We start from the raw sequence: 20,749 nt of genomic DNA on the forward strand, positions 1-20,749 counted from the left end.
CAGAGTATGGTGGTAATTATGAAAGGGTTTCATAGATTACACCATCGATGCAACTACGACATGACACATAGTATCGATTCATTGACAACTCTCGATAAACCAATGGTTGTCGAATCGATCGGGATATATGAGTTGAAGGGACCGTACTGTACGCTAACCATAATTGAATGGTTCTTGCAGGCACTATCATTTGATACCTAGGGAATCATGTAAGCGATGCTGCTAGGCGTTTAACATGATTGGTTGGGTACTATCAGACTTGAGTTCTGACGTTCTTGTTATCAAGGTGTTGATAAGTAAGAATGGAGCAATTGGGGTATGCTCATATAAGGACATGTTTAGTCCGAATCACATGGAGATGTGAACCCATGGCTAGTTGTATCAATGAACCATTGAGGGCCACACAAGTACTAGCTCTCTAAATCCCGATGAGAAGAAAAATAGTTCAATGTGTTGAACGGCTTATAAAGGAGTTTATAAGCGTAAGAAAAAATTAGAAGTATGACTTCTATAAAGGAGAAAATAGTTCAATGTGTTGAACGGCTTATAAATGAGTTTATAGGCGAAAGGAAAAATAGAAGTGTGACTTCTATTAGAGAAATATAAATTTTAATTTATGGAAGTGTTCCTAGATTAAAATTTGGCCAAGTGAATGATGTATTTGAAAATTGTGATTTTCATAAACATTATTATGGACTAAATTAAATTAATTCAAGTGTTGAATTAATTAAACACTAGTGGACCTAGTAGAGTCCAAATAATTAAATTAATTCAAGTGTTGGATTAATTAAATTATATTGAGTCTTGTAGAGCTCAATTAAAATAATTATTTAACTAGTGGGACTTGGGTAAATTCAAGTAATGTTTAATTAGTCTCAAATATGTTTGAGATAATTAAATTTAGTCCAAGGTTTTTAATTTGATTAAAAGCCATATTATATAATATGCATGCATGGGAGGTCAAGAGTTGGAGACTACTTTTTGGGATATCAAGGCATGGCATGCAAAAAGGTGTTTTTGCTTTTTGCTTTTTGGACATCCAAGACAAGTCTTCCTTCCCCATTCTTGCAATGCACTTGGCCGAAATATTCACCTAGAATTCTCCCTCATTTTTCTCTCTTTTGTTCTTCAAATTGTTGGAGAATAAAATACTTCTTTTTATTGAAAAATCTACTTGTTTTTCTAGTGCAAAACTAGAAGGGATTTACCTAGTTGGTGGTGGGCTTAATTTTAGAGTAAGGAGGAGGCTTGAAGATCTCCATCCATTCAAGAGCTTTGTTGTTTAACAACAAAGTTGGAGCCACAATCAATCTTTTAAAGATAGATAGGTAAAACTTCTAAACATCCTATGTATGACATGTTTTTGGTTTTTGTTGTATTTTGCTACGCAAGATGCAAGGGGGCCGAAATTTTAAAATAAAATTATGCTTCCGTTGTGCTTTCGGTCTCCCTAAATCGTTCCCTTTCACTTGTCATCCTCAAACGGATGGACAAACTGAAGTTGTAAATAGAACTTTGAGAACACTTTTGCGTGCTATTCTTAAAAGAACTTGGATAGACATTTCTATGCACTTTATTTTGGGGTTGCCTAGGACTAAGAAGGGGAGGGATTCTATTTTTGGATTACTTTATGGGCTAAACTTTGCTCAATATTGTTGTAATCTACTACTGTCATCCTCAAACGGATGGACAAACTGAAGTTGTCAATAGAACTTTGGGAACACTTTTGCGTGCTATTCTTAAAAAGAACTTGGATTGACATTTCTATGGACTTTATTTTGGGGTTGCCTAGGACTAAGAAGGGGAGAGATTCTATTTTTGGATTACTTTATGGGCTAAACTTTGCTCAATATTGTTGTAATCTACTACTTGTCATCCTCAAACAGATGGACAAACTGAAGTTGTCAACTAGAACTTTGGGAACACTTTTGCGTGCTATTCTTAAAAAGAACTTGGAGTGACATTTCTATGGACTTTATTTTGGGGTTGCCTAGGACTAAGAAGGGGAGGGATTCTATTTTTGGATTACTTTATGGGCTAAACTTTGCTCAATATTGTTGTAATCTACTACTTGTCATCCTCAAACAGATGGACAAACTGAAGTTGTCAATAGAACTTTGGGAACACTTTTGCGTGCTATTCTTAAAAAGAACTTGGATTGACATTTCTATGGACTTTATTTTGGGGTTGCCTAGGACTAAGAAGGGAAGAGATTCTATTTTTTGATTACTTTATGGGCTAAACTTTGCTCAATATTGTTGTAATCTACTACTTGTCATCCTCAAACGGATGGACAAACTGAAGTTGTAAATAGAACTTTGGGAACACTTTTGCGTGCTATTCTTAAAAAGAACTTGGATTGAAATTTCTATGGACTTTATTTTGGGGTTGCCTAGGACTAAGAAGGGGAGGGATTCTATTTTTGGATTACTTTATGGGCTAAACTTTGCTCAATATTGTTGTAATCTACTGCTTGTCATCCTCAAACGGATGGACAAACTGAAGTTGTCAATAGAACTTATATGGGCTAAACTTTGCTCAATATTGTTGTAATCTACTACTTGTCATCCTCAAACGGATGGACAAACTGAAGTTGTAAATAGAACTTTGGGAACACTTTTGCGTGCTATTCTTAAAAAGAACTAGGATTGACATTTCTATGCACTTTATTTTGGGGTTGCCTAGGACTAAGAAGGGGAGGGATTCTATTTATGGATTACTTTATGGGCTAAACTTTGCACAATAAAGTTGTAATCTACTACTTGTCATCCTCAAACGGATGGACAAACTGAAGTTGTAAATAGAACTTTGGGAACACTTGTGCGTGCTATTCTTAAAAGAACTTGGATTGACATTTCTATGCACTTTATTTTGGGGTTGTCTAGGACTAAGAAGGGGAGGGATTCTATTTTTGGATTACTTTATGGGCTAAACTTTGCTCAATATTGTTGTAATCTACTACTTGTCATCCTCAAACAGATGGACAAACTGAAGTTGTAAATAGAACTTTGGGAACACTTTTGCGTGCTATTCTTAAAAAGAACTTGGATTGACATTTCTATGCACTTTATTTTGGGGTTGCCTAGGACTAAGAAGGAGAGGGATTCTATTTTTGGATTACTTTATGGGCTAAACTTTGCTCACTATTGTTGTAATCTACTACTTGTCATCCTCAAACAGATGGACAAACTGAAGTTGTCAACTGAACTTTGGGAACACTTTTGCGTGCTATTCTTAAAAAGAACTTGGATTGACATTTCTATGGACTTTATTTTGGGGTTGCCTAGGACTAAGAAGGGGAGGGATTCTATTTTTGGATTACTTTATGGGCTAAACTTTGCTCAATATTGTTGTAATCTACTACTTGTCATCCTCAAACAGATGGACAAACTGAAGTTGTCAATAGAACTTTGGGAACACTTTTGCGTGCTATTCTTAAAAAGAACTTGGATTGACATTTCTATGGACTTTATTTTGGGGTTGCCTAGGACTAAGAAGGGAAGAAATTCTATTTTTGGATTACTTTATGGGCTAAACTTTGCTCAATATTGTTGTAATCTACTACTTGTCATCCTCAAACGGATGGACAAACTGAAGTTGTATATAGAACTTTGGGAACACTTTTGCGTGCTATTCTTAAAAAGAACTTGGATTGACATTTCTATGGACTTTATTTTGGGGTTGCCTAGGACTAAGAAGGGGAGGGATTCTATTTTTGGATTACTTTATGGGCTAAATTTTGCTCAATATTGTTGTAATCTACTGCTTGTCATCCTCAAACGGATGGACAAACTGAAGTTGTCAATAGAACTTATATGGGCTAAACTTTGCTCAATATTGTTGTAATCTACTCCTTGTCATCCTCAAACGGATGGACAAACTGAAGTTGTAAATCGAACTTTGGGAACACTTTTGCGTGCTATTCTTAAAAAGAACTTGGATTGACATTTCTATGCACTTTATTTTGGGGTTGCCTAGGACTAAAAAGGGGAGGGATTCTATTTATGGATTACTTTATGGGCTAAACTTTGCACAATAAAGTTGTAATCTACTACTTGTCATCCTCAAACGGATGGTACAAACTGAAGTTGTAAATAGAACTTTGTGAACACTTGTGCGTGCTATTCTTAAAAGAACTTGGATTGACATTTCTATGAACTTTCTTTTGGGGTTGCCTAGGACTAAGAAGGGAAGGGATTCTCTTTTTGGATTACTTTATGGGCTAAACTTTGCTCAATATTGTGGTAATCTACTACTTGTCATCCTCAAACGGATGGACAAACTGAAGTTGTAAATAGAACTTTGGGAACACTTTTGCGTGCTATTCTTAAAAAGAACTTGGATTGACATTTCTATTCACTTTATTTTGGGGTTGCCTAGGACTAAGAAGGGGAGGGATTCTATTTTTGGATTACTTTATGGGCTAAACTTTGCTCAATATTGTTGTAATCTACTACTTGTCATCCTCAAACGGATGGACAAACTGAAGTTGTAAATAGAACTTTGAGAACACTTTTGCGTGATATTCTTAAAAGAACTTGGATTGACATTTCTATGCACTTTATTTTGGGGTTGCCTAGGACTAAGAAGGGGAGGGATTCTATTTTTGGATTACTTTATGGGCTAAACTTTGCTCAATATTGTTGTAATCTACTACTTGTCATCCTCAAACAGATGGACAAACTGAAGTTGTCAATAGAACTTTGGGAACACTTTTGCGTGCTATTCTTAAAAAGAACTTGGATTGACATTTCTATGGACTTTATTTTGGGGTTGCCTAGGACTAAGAAGGGGAGGGATTCTATTTATGGATTACTTTATGGGCTAAACTTTGCACAATAAAGTTGTAATCTACTACTTGTCATCCTCAAACGGATGGAGAAACTGAAGTTGTAAATAGAACTTTGGGAACACTTGTGCGTGCTATTTTTAAAAGAACTTGGATTGACATTTCTATGCACTTTATTTTGGGGTTGCCTAGGACTTAGAAGGGGAGGGATTCTATTTTTGGATTACTTTATGGGCTAAACTTTGCTCAATATTGTTGTAATCTACTACTTGTCATCCTCAAACGGATGGACAAACTGAAGTTGTAAATAGAACTTTGGGAACACTTTTGCGTGCTATTCTTAAAAAGAACTTGGATTGACATAAAGTAATCCAAAAATAGAATCCCTCACCTTCTTAGTCCTAGGCAACCCCAAAATAAAGTCCATAGAAATGTCAATCCAAGTTCTTTTTAAGAATAGCACGCAAAAGTGTTCTCAAAGTTCTATTTACAACTTCAGTTTGTCCATCCGTTTGAGGATGACAAGTAGTAGATTACAACAATATTGAGCAAAGTTTAGCCCATAAAGTAATCCAAAAATAGAATCCCTCCCCTTCTTAGTCCTGGGCAACCCCAAAATAAAGTCCATAGAAATGTCTGTCCAAGTTCTTTTTAAGAATAGCACGCAAAAGTGTTCTCAAAGTTCTATTTACAACTTCAGTTTGTCCATCCGTTTGAGGATGACAAGTAGTAGATTACAACAATATTGAGTAAAGTTTAGCCCATAAAGTAATCCAAAAATAGAATCCCTCCCCTTCTTAGTCCTAGGCAACCCCAAAATAAAGTCCATAGAAATGTCTGTCCAAGTTCTTTTTAAGAATAGCACGCAAAAGTGTTCTCAAAGTTCTATTTACAACTTCAGTTTGTCCATCCGTTTGAGGATGACAAGTAGTAGATTACAACAATATGGAGCAAAGTTGATGTGAATTTGATACGAATAAATAGCAAACCGATCAAAAGTGAATCGCACCCTCTATTCAATTACAATAACAAGACGCGTGTGTTTTCCCGATCTTTTGATTCAAGTATTGTGTGATATTCACCTCTAAACTAGCAAGAGTTTAGCAACAAATAAACACGAGGATAAACAATCGAAAACTATACGAACCTTCGAAGAACTTTGCCTACGACAATCCAAACAAACAACGATCGACAAACGCCACAAAGTTAAAAACTTTGATAAGTTTGATTTTTGATTTAACAAAGCTTGGCTGTGGGGACCCGGGCTCTAACTCAATTCTTTTGGGATTTAATTGGATCTTTGTTCGAAAATGTGGGTCAAAATTTTGCTTTTAACATTAATTCAAATGTATAATAAAAGCATGACATATCTTTATAATAATTAAACAACATCAGATACATACAAGTCTGTCTATTACAACCATACAACTAATATTCGAATCTCAAATACAAGTAGTTCAGATCTAAATAGAAACTACTAGTAATCTGCTGCTACACCTGGCATCACCACGCTATCAACTCTCTCTTCCTCGTCGTGACCCTGATCCTGCCCCACCTGTTGCCATGCACACATACAGACACGACAACAGCCGGATAACTCCGGTGAGAACATATCCCAGTATAAAACATGAATGCAGGCAATGTCATAATCATGTACAAAAGCATAGCATATAACATGAATTATAATCTAAACATGTAAAAGAATACAAATCTGTATTCAACATTTAAATCTTGACTCGACTCATTTCTAATCTAGGGATCCCGGTGTGAATAAGACGGTCTGTCACCTACCCAACCACTCGGGGTAACGGTACGTCTTATTCCTAGACTTCGGTCAACTCTGTATCGGGGGTCTACACATATAGCAAATCTGCTCCTATGCGTCGATACACCGAAACGTCTAGTTTTGGCAAATCTGCCAATATCTCCTATCTCAGGACTCGCATATAACTCAATAAATAAGACATTACATAATCAAATGTAATAACAATCTAGTATGTGATTTAGGGAAAGTCGTATCAAATCTGAATCGAGTTGTGCAATCCCAAGACCACATGAATTATACCTTTCTTGTCGCACTGTCTGTCGAGATCTCGAATCAAATGTCAAACCCGTCACTTCAAATCTGAAATGGCAATGTAGATATACCTTCTATCAATATACATCTCAATGTACAATTCTGTAATCGATTTCAATGTAATTCAACGGCGTAACGGCGTAGTCTCGCGATACCGATAACTCAATCTCAACATTACAATAATCGATTAACCTCAATCAATTCAACATCAATAGCACAATCATTTCAACACTGAAAATCTGCATAATCTCTCATAATACATGCTGGAATTTCGAAACAACGTCATACAGTATCTGAAAATCAATCCGGTAACGTTTCTACGATGCTCATAATATCAAGAACACATATTATAACTCAAATCTGAATTCTTCCAACACACAAATATCGAAACATGCTGAAAATAACTGAAACTTACATCTTCTTGTAGTCTTCAAAGATAGGAGTTCAAATCTATGCTTGGATTTAAATTTGGAGGTATAAATCTTTCACCATACCCATTCTAATATGAAAAGCTTGAGGGAAAGCTTGTTCTCGGTTCTGCTGATGAAGAATGAAGAGAAATGAAGTGTCAACGCAACATATATATATATATATCATGCCATGTGTCAAGTTGAGAAACAAAGGTGGCACTTCGCATGCAGCACCGCGGGTGCGGTGTCTTAAGAGCGCGGGTGCGCTATGCCTTCGGCAAGTTCATCTAAAATGTACCACTTAGACCGCGGGTGCGGTCCTTGCATGACCGCGGGTGCGGTCTCACCACCGCGGGTGCGGTCTTGTTAACACCGCGGGTGCGGTGTGGCTTCGCACAAATTCACCAATTCCTTCTCAATGCACCGCGGGTGCGGTATTCTTATCACCGCAGGTGCAGTGTAGCTTCGGACATTCCTTCAAAATTCTCATTTAAATGTCATGTATTCTTACCTCTATGAGTCTAGCATCAATGACAACTGATAATTCTCGAGCCTTACATTTCTCCCCCTCTAAGAAATGATTTCGTCCTCGAAATCGCATGCCATTCTACTAATGCAAGCATATACAGAAGCAGTAAAATCAAACTAGCAAAATACTTACATCAATTGAATAGCTCGCGATGCCTGTGTCTCATCTCTGACTCTGTCTCCCAAGTCGCTTCTTCGATGCCATGACGACTCCACTGAATCTTCACAAGCGGAATAGTCTTTGTTCTGAGTTGTTTCTCTTTCCGATCAAGAATCTGTATCGGTCTTTCCACATAGCTCAAAGTCTGATCTAGCTCGGCTTCGTCAGGTTGAATGACATGAGAATCATCCGGCATGTACTTGCGCAACATCGATACATGAAAAACATCATGTATACCGGACAGTGAAGGAGGAAGAGCAAGTCTGTAAGCTCGATCGCCAATCTTCTCAAGGATCTCGTACGGACCGACGTATCTAGGAGACAACTTCCCACGCTTGCCAAATCTGACAACGCCTCTGAAAGGTGAAATCTTCAAAAATACTCTGTCTCCCTGATCAAACACTAACGGTCTGCGTCTGATATTGGCATACTTCGCTTGCCTATCTTGTGCCGTCTTCATTCGCTTCTGAATGATCTTCACTTTCTCGGTCATCTCACGAATCATCTCAGGTCCCAACTCTGGTACCTCAGAAATATCATCCCAGTACAACGGAGATCTGCACTTCTTTCCGTATAAAGCTTCGAACGGTGCCATCTCAATGCTAGTCTGATAGCTGTTGTTGTATGAAAACTCACACAACGGCAATGAATCTTGCCAACTAGTACCAAAGTCTAGTACTACAGCTCTCAGCATGTCTTCTAAAGTCTGGATAGTCCGCTCTGACTGTCCGTCTGTCTGAGGATGATAAGCAGTGCTCAGGTGTAAAGTCGTACCCAAAGCCTGCTGTAAACTGTGCCAGAAGTGAGAAGTGAATCGTGGATCACGGTCTGATACGATCGACTTCGGCACACCATGCAATCTGACGACCTCTCTGACATACAACTCTGCCATCTGATCATGTCGATAAGTCATCCTGTACGGAATGAAACAAGCAGATTTGGTCAATCTGTCAATGATAACCCAAATCGAATCACAGCCCCGGGATGATCGAGGTAACTTCGTCACGAAATCCATGGAAATGTGGTCCCATTTCCATTCAGGAACAGACAAACTCTGAAGTAAACCTCCGAGCTTCTTCCTTTCTGCCTTCACCTGTTGGCAATTCAAACACTTAGACACAAATTTAGCAATATCAGTCTTCATCTGCTTCCACCAGAACTGTGTCTTCAAATCATTGTACATCTTCCTGCCACCAGGATGAATGCTGAACCGACTACAGTGTGCCTCTGACATGATCTGTCGTCTCAAATCTGAAACATCTGACACTACTAGACGGTTATTCACATATAGAATAGAGACTCTAACCTGATATTCTGAGATATGTCCAGCTCTGACCATATCAATCGATCTCTGAACACTCGGATCAGTTCTCTGCGCTTCTTTGATCCTCAAATCAAATCTGGCTCAATCTGAATCGCAGCAAGTCGCAACGGTCTACTCTCTGTATCAAATGTCAATCCGGACAAGCAACAATCTTCTACTAAATTCGATACACCTACAGTCGACAAGGAAAGATCACATACCTTTCGACTCAAGGCGTCTGCCGCTGCATTCGACTTCCCTGGATGGTACTTGATTTCGCAATCTAAATCTTTTAGCAAATCAAGCCATCGTCGCTGCCTCATGTTCAACTCAGACTGAGAAAAGAGATACTTCAGGCTCTTATGATCGGAATAGATCTCAAATTTCTCGCCATACAGATAATGACGCCAGATCTTCAAGGCAAAAAAAATCGCCGCCAATTCAAGATCATGAATCGGGTAACGAGTCTCGTGCGGCTTCAGCTGCCTCGAGGCGTACGCTATCACATGTCCTCGCTGCATCAGCACACATCCTGACCCTCTGTGAGATGCATCGCAGTATACAACGAAATCACCTGAACCTGAAGGAATCATCAAGACAGGCGCACTAGTCAGCCTCTTCTTCAGCTCTACAAAACTAGCTTCACAATCTTCAGACCACACAAATGGCATGTTCTTCTGTGTCAACTGCGTGATAGGCTTCGCTATACTGGAGAAATCTCGAATAAAACGTCGATAATAACCGGCCAGACCCATGAAACTGCGTATCTCAGGCACAGAAGTCGGTCTCGGCCAACTGATCACAGCCTCAACTTTACTCGGATCTACCGCAATACCATCTCCAGATATAATGTGACCCAAAAAGACAACCTGTCTCAGCCAAAATTCGCACTTGGACAGTTTAGCATACAACCGCTCATTTCTCAAAATCTTCAATACAATCCTCAGGTGATCTGCATGCTCAGTCAAACTTTTCGAATACACCAAAATATCATCGATAAACACAATCACAAAATCATCTAAATATCTCTGAAAAATGCGGTTCATCAAACTCATAAATACCGCAGGTGCATTCGTCAAACCGAAATGCATAACAACAAACTCGTAATGTCCATACCTGGTTCGGAATGCAGTCTTCGGAATATCAACGTCTCTAACTCTGAGCTGATGATACCCTGATCTCAAATCAATCTTCGAGTATACAGAAGATCCCTGTAACTGATCAAACAAATCGTCGATGCGCGGCAAAGGATACTTGTTCTTCACTGTTGCCTTATTCAACTGCCTGTAATCAATACACAATCGCATCGAGCCATCTTTCTTTTGAACGAAAAGCACCGGAGCAGCCCAAGGAGATACACTGGGTCGGATATATCCCTTGGACAAAAGATCCTCCAACTGTGCTTTCAACTCTTTCAGCTCTATCGGTGCCATCCTATACGGAGCTCTCGAAATAGGAACAGAACCGGGCATAAGATCTATGCTGAAATCAACCTCTCGAACCGGAGGCAACCCTGGAATCTCATCAGGAAAAACATCTGCAAACTCGCAAACCACTGGCAGATCTGCCAATGCTGGGCTCGACTTCAGTAGATCTACTGAATTTACGAGAAAGCCCTCTGCTCCTCTCTGAAGCAATCTACTCATAGTCAGAGCAGATACTAAGGGAATCCGAGATCTGGAACCCTTTCCGTAGAATTTCCACTCATCTGCCATTTCGGGTCTGAATCTGACAATCTTGTGGAAACAATCTACAGTGGCCCTGTACTTGGTTAACTTATCTATACCAACTATACAATCAAAATCAGCTAAGCCAAGTACTACACAATCAAGATCGATCTCGTGCCCCTCAAACTGAAACATACAGTGTCTAACAGTAGCCACAGATATCAAACCACTTCCCAACGGAGAAGCTATAGACACTACCGTAGACATCGACTCAACAGGAAATGCATGTCTCAATGCAAAATGTTCAGATATGAATGTATGAGATGCACCTGTGTCAATCAACACATATGCAGGATAACCGCAAAGAAAACAGTTACCTGCAATGACGTCATCTGGCGCCCCCTGCGCCTGCTCCTCTGTCAGGGCAAAAACACGTGCCTGCTGTCTGGGAGGCTGACTCACGGTCTGACTACCTCCTGGTCTCTGCTGGGTCTGTGAAGAGGGTGGCTGAAAGGAGTGTACAGAAGATGCTTGTCTCTCCATTTGTGGCGCTGGTGCTGATGATCCTGTGCTCTGGAATCGTTGTGCACCTCTCTGGGGACAAACTCTGGCGAAATGCCCCTGCTGTCTGCAGATGTTGCAGCGTCCCAGAACTCCTTGACACTGCTCCGTGGTATGTCGCCCTCCGCACGAACCACAGTATGCGCCACTATAATCTGACCCCTGACCTCTCTGTCGAGATCCACTCGAACTCGATGAACTACTCCCAGATTTCTTAAATTGTTTGCCTTTAGCCTTCAGGAATTCCTTCTTGCCACTACCACTAGCTCCACTGTCAAAACGAGGAGGAGGTGGTGGAAACTGTACGGTCGTGGACTGTGGCGGTCTCTGCCCCTGAACACCGTAGGAAGCTCCTCGCTGCTTGATCAATCCAGCCTCTGCTCCCTTTGCTCGGTTCAGTGCCTCTGAAAAAGTATTAGGCCGTCCCGTGTTCACCAAAGTAAAAACATCCGGATTCAATCCGTTGATGAACTGATCGGCCACTGCCTCGTCGTTCCCGGCCACATGCGGTGCAAATCGTAGCAATGCAGAAAATTTAGCAACATACTCCTCAATGTTCCACTGTCCCTGTCTCAGATTCGCAAATTCAGCTCCCTTATCTTTTCGGTAGGAGACGGGGAAGAAGCGCTGATAGAACTCATCTTTGAAAACTTTCCACGTGATATCAATGCCTCGGTGTTCCAAGGCTCTCTTCGTCGTCAACCACCAGCTCTTTGCAACCTCCTGCATCTGATGCCCTATCAGTTTCACACGTCACTCATCAGTATATGCCAAAGACTCAAACAACATCTCGATATCATCAAGCCAGCTCTCGCACTCTACTGCACTCTCTGTGCCCTTCAGGGTAGGCGGATGGAAAGACTGAAATCTCTTCAATAAGGTCTCCATCGGCGTAGCGGTAACATCCATCTGTGCACCGGATGTGATACCCTGCTCTGGCTGTGGTATACGTCTAGGCGGCATAAATCTGATTATCAAACTGATTAGTACACAATCAATATCATCTGTCTCAGCCCTCCTCTGATCATATACCTCTGATCGAGAATCGGTTCTGATTCAGGCTTGAAATGCTGTAAATCAATTCAGATAATACAACAACATATAATAGGGAAAGCAATAAAGCATGCTAGCATCCCAAAAGCAAGGAAGACGACTCGATCTACCCCGCTCATTCTATTCTATCTCAGTCTACAGAACCTACTGCTCTGATACCACCTGTTGTGGGGACCCGGGCTCTAACTCAATTCTTTTGGGATTTAATTGGATCTTTGTTCGAAAATGTGGGTCAAAATTTTGCTTTTAACATTAATTCAAATGTATAATAAAAGCATGACATATCTTTATAATAATTAAACAACATCAGATACATACAAGTCTGTCTAGTACAACCATACAACTAATATTCGAATCTCAAATACATGTAGTTCAGATCTAAACAGAAACTACTAGTAATCTGCTGCTACACCCGGCATCACCACGCTATCAACTCTCTCTTCCTCGTCGTGACCCTGATCCTGCCCCACCTGTTGCCATGCACACATACAGACACGACAACAGTCGGATAACTCCGGTGAGAACATATCCCAGTATAAAACATGAATGCAGGCAATGTCATAATCATGTACAAAAGCATGGCATATAACATGAATTATAATCTAAACATGTAAAAGAATACAAATCTGTATTCAACATTTAAATCTTGACTCGACTCATTTCTAATCTAGGGATCCCGGTGTGAATAAGACGGTCTGTCACCTACCCAACCACTCGGGGTAACGGTACGTCTTATTCCTAGACTTCGGTCAACTCTGTATCGGGGGTCTACACATATAGCAAATCTGCTCCTATGCGTCGATACACCGAAACGTCTAGTTTTGGCAAATCTGCCAATATCTCCTATCTCAGGACTCGCATATAACTCAATAAATAAGACATTACATAATCAAATGTAATAACAATCTAGTATGTGATTTAGGGAAAGTCGTATCAAATCTGAATCGAGTTGTGCAATCCCAAGACCACATGAATTATACCTTTCTTGTCGCACTGTCTGTCGAGATCTCGAATCAAATGTCAAACCTGTCACTTCAAATCTGAAATGGCAATGTAGATATACCTTCTATCAATATACATCTCAATGTACAATTCTGTAATCGATTTCAATGTAATTCAACGGCGTAACGGCGTAGTCTCGCGATACCGATAACTCAATCTCAACATTACAATAATCGATTAACCTCAATCAATTCAACATCAATAGCACAATCATTTCAACACTGAAAATCTGCATAATCTCTCATAATACATGCTGGAATTTCGAAACAACGTCATACAGTATCTGAAAATCAATCCGGTAACGTTTCTACGATGCTCATAATATCAAGAACACATATTATAACTCAAATCTGAATTCTTCCAACACACAAATATCGAAACATGCTGAAAATAACTGAAACTTACATCTTCTTGTAGTCTTCAAAGATAGGAGTTCAAATCTATGCTTGGATTTAAATTTGGAGGTATAAATCTTTCACCATACCCATTCTAATATGAAAAGCTTGAGGGAAAGCTTGTTCTCGGTTCTGCTGATGAAGAATGAAGAGAAATGAAGTGTCAACGCAACATATATATATATATATCATGCCATGTGTCAAGTTGAGAAACAAAGGTGGCACTTCGCATGCAGCACCGCGGGTGCGGTGTCTTAAGAGCGCGGGTGCGCTATGCCTTCGGCAAGTTCATCTAAAATGTACCACTTAGACCGCGGGTGCGGTCCTTGCATGACCGCGGGTGCGGTCTCACCACCGCGGGTGCGGTCTTGTTAACACCGCGGGTGCGGTGTGGCTTCGCACAAATTCACCAATTCCTTCTCAATGCACCGCGGGTGCGGTATTCTTATCACCGCAGGTGCAGTGTAGCTTCGGCCATTCCTTCAAAATTCTCATTTACATGTCATGTATTCTTACCTCTATGAGTCTAGCATCAATGACAACTGATAATTCTCGAGCCTTACATTGGCTTTGAAAAGTTGAGAGAAAAATCTCACAAATTTGATAAACTCAAAATAATATGTGTATTGTGTTCAGAATTTCGTCCAACATAGTCTAGATATCAAGAGATACCATGAAATCTAGTTTCCTAACAAAATAAAACTCTAAAAAAGGTAATTTTGTCGCGCAGAAAACACTAGGCACGGACCTTGTGCAGACCTCCGTGTCCGGGTCCGTGTACATACTGTAAATAGTCTTCAGTCGGAATCAAGGGACACGGACCCCGTGCTCACCTCCGTGTACGTGTCCGTGTAGGCACTGTCTTCGCCAAATACATAGGGCACGGACCCCGTGTCTGGGTCCGTCTCCAGGTCCGTGGAGCCACTGTAAAAACTCATCCCAGCTTGTAAAGGACACGGACCCCGTGTGCAGATCCGTGTACACGTCCGTGTAGCCTCGGGTTTCTCCAACAATGCTTGAATGATTTTCTTTTGGTTCCCAAACGCCACTCCCATGTGTTTCCATGCCTCCCTCGGAGCTTGGCTGTCCATGACCGCATCATCCTCCCCTTCTTGAAAAAGATTTGTCCTCAAATCTGTGCTACCTACACAAAAATGAAGTAAGTTAGTAATAACAAAGATTATGTGACCAACATGCTTACCTCAGAGTTTAATTTTGTAGGTGTTATCCCCCATGTGCGCCATTGACATTTGGAACCTCAACTCCTTGGTTGCTCTCTTCTTGTAAACATCAATTACACCAAACATCAAATAACAAGGGACATGAAATGATAGTGATAATATCGCATTAAGCATCATAAAGATTAAATTCCTCCCCTTCTTAGACCTAGTTAACAACACAAAAATTTCAACACAAGTGCACAACCAAAGTTTACTAGGAATAAGAATTGCTTCATGCCACACATAAGAGTTAAGCTTAGGTGCTCTTTCCCTATATCCAAGCCACCCTTCACTACAACACTTGACATACCTCTTAATATGCAACCAACACATATACTTATGTGATATGAATCTTGACACGAATAAATAGCAAACACGATTAAAAATAAATCGCACACTCTATTCAATTACGATATTAAGATCCGTGTGTTTTCCCGATCTTTTGATTCAAGTATGGTGTGATATTCACCTCTAAACTAGCAAGAGTTTAGCAACAAATAAACACGGGGATAAACAATCGAAAACTATACGAACCTTCGAAGAACCTTGCCTACGACAATCCGCACAAGCGACGATCGACAAACGCCACAAAGTTAAAAACTTTGATAAGTTTGATTTGATTTGACAAAGCTAAAAGCTTTGAAAAAGTTGAGAGAAAATTCTCACAAGTTTGATAAACTCAAAAATAATGTGTATTGTGTTGAATTTCGTCCAAATACATTATAATAAAGAAAAGATATCAAAAATCTAGTCTCCCAAAATAATAAAACTCTAGAAAAGGAAACAAATCCGTGCAGAAAACACTAGGCACGGACCCCGTGTGGACCTCCGTGTCTGGGTCCGTGTACATACTGTAAAACTCTTCAATCGGGATCAAGGGACACGGACCCCGTGCTCACCTCCGTGTACGGGTCCGTGTAGGCACTGTCTTCGCCAATAACAAAGGGCACAGACCCCGTGCCTGGGTCCGTCTCCAGGTCCGTGGAGCCACTGTAAAAACTCATCCCAGCTTGTAAAGGACACGGACCCTGTGTGCAGGTCCGTGTATAGGTCCGTCCAGACTCGGTCAGCAACATCAATGTTTGAATGACTTTCCGTTGGCCTCCAAACGTACTCCCATGCATCACGACCTCTTCCGGCTTGCTCATGACTCCTTGTAGCTCCTCCTTGAATCTCTTTAGTCGACCCCTCGTGATTGGTCCCTCCGGTAACTGCAAAGGATCCCATGCTTTCCTTGGGACATCCACGTTCGCATCATCCTCCCCTTCTTGAGAAGGATTTGTCCTCAAATCTTGCTCGTCACCTACATCAAACAACGACAAGTCACTAACATTAAAAGTAGAGCTAACATTATACTCACCCGGCAAGTCGAGTTTGTAGGCATTGTCATTGATCCTCTCAAGAACTTGGAATGGTCCATCGCCCCTAGGTAATAGCTTCGAGCGTCGCTTCTCCGGAAACCTCTCCTTCCTCAAGTGTAGCTACACCCAATCGCCCTTCTCGAATACCACCTTCTTTTTCCCTTTGTTGGCTTTCTTAGCATATTGCTCATTTCGCTTCTCAATATTAGCTTTTACCTTCTCATGCAAACTCTTAACGAATTCAGCCTTCTTTTTGCCTTCTAAGTTTAACCTTTCACTCACAGGTAAAGACATCAAATCCAACGGAGTCAAAAGATTAAAACAATATACAATCTCAAATGGTGAATAGCTAGTAGTAGAGTGCACACAACGATTATAAGCAAATTCAACAAATGGCAAGCAATTCTCCCAATTCTTTAAGTTCTTCTTGAGTATAGCACGTAATATAGTTCCTAACGTCCTATTAACTACCTCAGTTTGACCATCAGTTTGAGGGTGACAGGTCGTAGAAAACAGTAATTTAGTGCCAAGTTTAGCCCACGGTGTTTTCCAAAAGTAACTTAGGAATTTAACATCAAGGTCCGACACAATGGTCCTAGGCATGCCATGCAGCCTAACGACTTCTCTAAAGAATAGGTCCGCAATGTTAGATGCATCATCCGTCTTGTGACAAGCAATAAAGTGTGCCATTTTAGAAAACCTATCAACTACAACAAATATAGAGTCCCTCCCCTTCTTTGTCCTAGGTAACCCCAAAACAAAGTCCATATAGATATCAACCCAAGGTTCACTAGGGACGGGAAGTGGTGTATATAATCCATGTGGTAGTGTCCTAGACTTAGCTTGTCTACAAGTTATGAACTTCTCACAAATACGCTCAACATCACGCTTCATGTGTGGCCAATAAAAATGTTCATGCAATGCACTTAAAGTTTTAGCCACCCCAAAGTGTCCCATTTGGCCACCCCCATGTGCTTCCCTAACAAGTAATTCACGAATTGATGACTTGGGAATGCACAATATATCCTCTCTAAACAAGAAACCTTTATGCAAGTAGAATTTATCATGCGGTCCATGCATACAATTTTCAAACACTTCCTTAAAATCATCATGTAGCACATACAACTCTTTAACAAGTTCAAACCCCAATATTTTAGATTCCAACGTAGATAAAAGTACATACCTCCGTGATAGTGCGTCGGCCACTACATTTTCCTTACCTTGCTTATACTTGATCATGTAGGGGAATGTCTCTATGAAGGCCACCCACTTAGCATGTCGCATGTTCAGCTTTTGTTGCCCCTTGAGGTGCTTGAGAGACTCATGATCCGTATGAATCACAAACTCTTTAGGCCTCAAGTAGTGCTGCCACGTCTCAAGAGTCCTCACAAGTGCATAGAACTCCTTGTCATATGTGGGATAGTTCAGCGCTGCCCCATTGAGCTTCTCACTAAAGTACGCCACCGGCCTTCCTCCTTGCATCAACACGCCACCAATACCTACTCCTGAAGCATCACATTCAATTTCAAACGTATTAGAAAAATCAGGTAATACAAGTAAAGGAGCATTAATTAATTTTTGCTTGATAATATTAAAAGACTTCTCTTGCTCCTCTCCCCAAGAGAATGGGACGTTCTTCTTGATGACCGTCGTCATCGGTGCCGCCAATGTGCTAAAATCCCTTACAAACCTCCTATAGAAGCTTGCAAGACCATGAAAGCTTCGGACTTGACCAACAGTAGTAGGTGATGGCCAATCTCGAATAGCATTTACCTTGTCTTCGTCCACTTGTATCCCTTGTGAACTCACAACGAAACCAAGAAACACAAGTTTGTTTGTACAAAAATCACACTTCTTTAAGTTAGCATACAAATTTTCAGCCCTTAATGTGATTAGCACAAGTTTCAAGTGTTTAACATGCTCATCAAGATTCTTGCTATACACTAGGATATCATCAAATTAAACCACAACAAATTTACCTATATGTGCACGGAAGACATGATTCATTAACCTCATAAAGGTGCTAGGTGCATTAGTTAAACCAAAAGGCATAACCATCCACTCATACAACCCATACTTAGTTTTAAAAGCAGTTTTCCACTCATCACCTTCCCTCATTCTAATTTGATGGTAGCCACTTCTCAAGTCAATTTTGCTAAAGATGCAAGACCCATGCAACTCATCTAACATATCATCTAGTCTAGGTATGGGATGCCTATACTTAATGGTTATGTTATTGATTGCTCTACAGTCGACACACATACGCCATGAGCCATCTTTCTTAGGGACTAGCAAAACAGGCACCGCACAAGGTGACATGGACTCACGCACATAACCTTTACCTAATAACTCACTTACCTGCCTTTGTAGCTCCTTAGTCTCCTCCGGATTGCTCCTATAAGCTGGACGGTTCGGCAAGGCACTCCCGGGCACCAAATCAATTTGGTGCTCAATTCCCCTCAATGGTGGTAAGCCTTGAGGTAGCTCCTCCGGAAATACATCGTCAAATTCCTGCAATAATGAGACAACAATGCTCGAAAGGGATCCGGCTATATCACTTGTGTTAAGGAGGATCTCCTTGTAAAGAATTAACACAAGTGGTTCATGTGTGTGCAACAAGTGTTTTATCTCACCTTTTTGGGCCATATAAGAATTCTTTTTGGCCTCTTTCCTCTCTTTTTCTTTCCCCTCAATTTCTTTCCTCTCTTTTTTTTGTTTGTGTGGCTATCTCACTCTTTTCAACTCTCTTTTTTTCAGCCACTTCAATTTTATTTTCAGAGGTCATCTCACTTTTTAATTCACTCTTTTTTTCAGCCTCATCTCTCTTCTTTTTTTTAAAGTGGTCCTCCAATACTTGCTTTGGGGACAATAGAAGTAAGACAACAGTTTCTTTTTTCAAGACAAACGAGTACTTATTTTTGAACCCATCGTGAGTCACTCGCCTATCAAATTGCCATGGCCTACCCAACAATATATGACAAGCATGCATAGGTACCATGTCACACAAAACCTCATCCACATACTTCCCAATTGAAAAGGACACTAGAACTTGCCTATTCACTCTCACCTCCGCACAATCGTTCAACCATTGAAGCTTATATGGTTGAGGATGTTTTATTGTAGGCAATCCAAATTTCTCAACCATCTCAATGCTAGCCACATTGGTGCAACTTCCCCCATCTATGATTACATTGCACACCTTACCACCCACAAAACATCTAGTGTGAAACAAGTTCTCCCTTTGGTTAATCTCCTCATCTTTGACTTGGGCACTCATGATTCGCCTAGTCACTAGAGCTTCTCCTACAACCGCCCCATATCCCTCATCGGGATCCTCCAACTCCGGCATATCATCATCACTACCCTCGCCATCCCCCTTACTTTGAGACTCATATTCACCATAATCATTCAAAAACATGACTCTCTTTTTAGGACACTCACTAGCAATATGGCCCAACCCTTGACATCTAAAACATTTTGTATCTCTAGAACGAGTAGTAGGAATTTCAGATTTACCTTGTACTCCATGTCTAGGTGCCTCTGGTTTTGGTTCAAACTTAGGCTTGGTCACCACTTTGCTATCATCTCGCTTGGCCGCATTTGGTCGCCAAGAAGAAGATGCACCTCCGGTTTGATTGGTGCGGCCAACTCCTCGTCTCTTGAGTTGTTGTTCCACTTTAATGGCCATTTGCACCATCTCGTCTAGATCTAAGTAGTGCCGAAGCTCCACTTGATCTTGGATCTCCCTGTTCAAACCACAAAGAAAACGAGCCATAGTTGCTTCATTATCTTCCTCAGTATTTGCCCTAATCATGAGGACTTCCATCTCCTTATAATAGTCCTCAACACTCTTCAACCCTTGCCTCAAAGTTTGTAACCTCTTAAACATCTCCCTATAATAGTGGTTAGGTACAAACCTCTTCCTCATTACACTCTTCATCTCATCCCAAGATTCAATGGGTCTCTCATTATACTTTCTTTTAGTGGTCACTAATTGATCCCACCAAATGAGAGCATAGTTTAACAATTCAACCACCGCCAACCTCACCTTCTTTTATTCGGAGTAGTGGTGACATTCAAATACAAACTCTACCCTCTTTTCCCATTCTAGGTACGCCTCCGGGTCAGATTTCCCATGGAATGATGGAATTTTCATCTTAATGCTACCCATGTGACCATCTTCCCTAGTCTCCTCATACCTACCCCTCATAGCTTCTCTTCTT

Source organism: Primulina eburnea, chromosome 2 (genome assembly GCF_022965805.1).
Source record: "Primulina eburnea isolate SZY01 chromosome 2, ASM2296580v1, whole genome shotgun sequence".
NCBI lineage: Eukaryota > Viridiplantae > Streptophyta > Magnoliopsida > Lamiales > Gesneriaceae > Primulina > Primulina eburnea.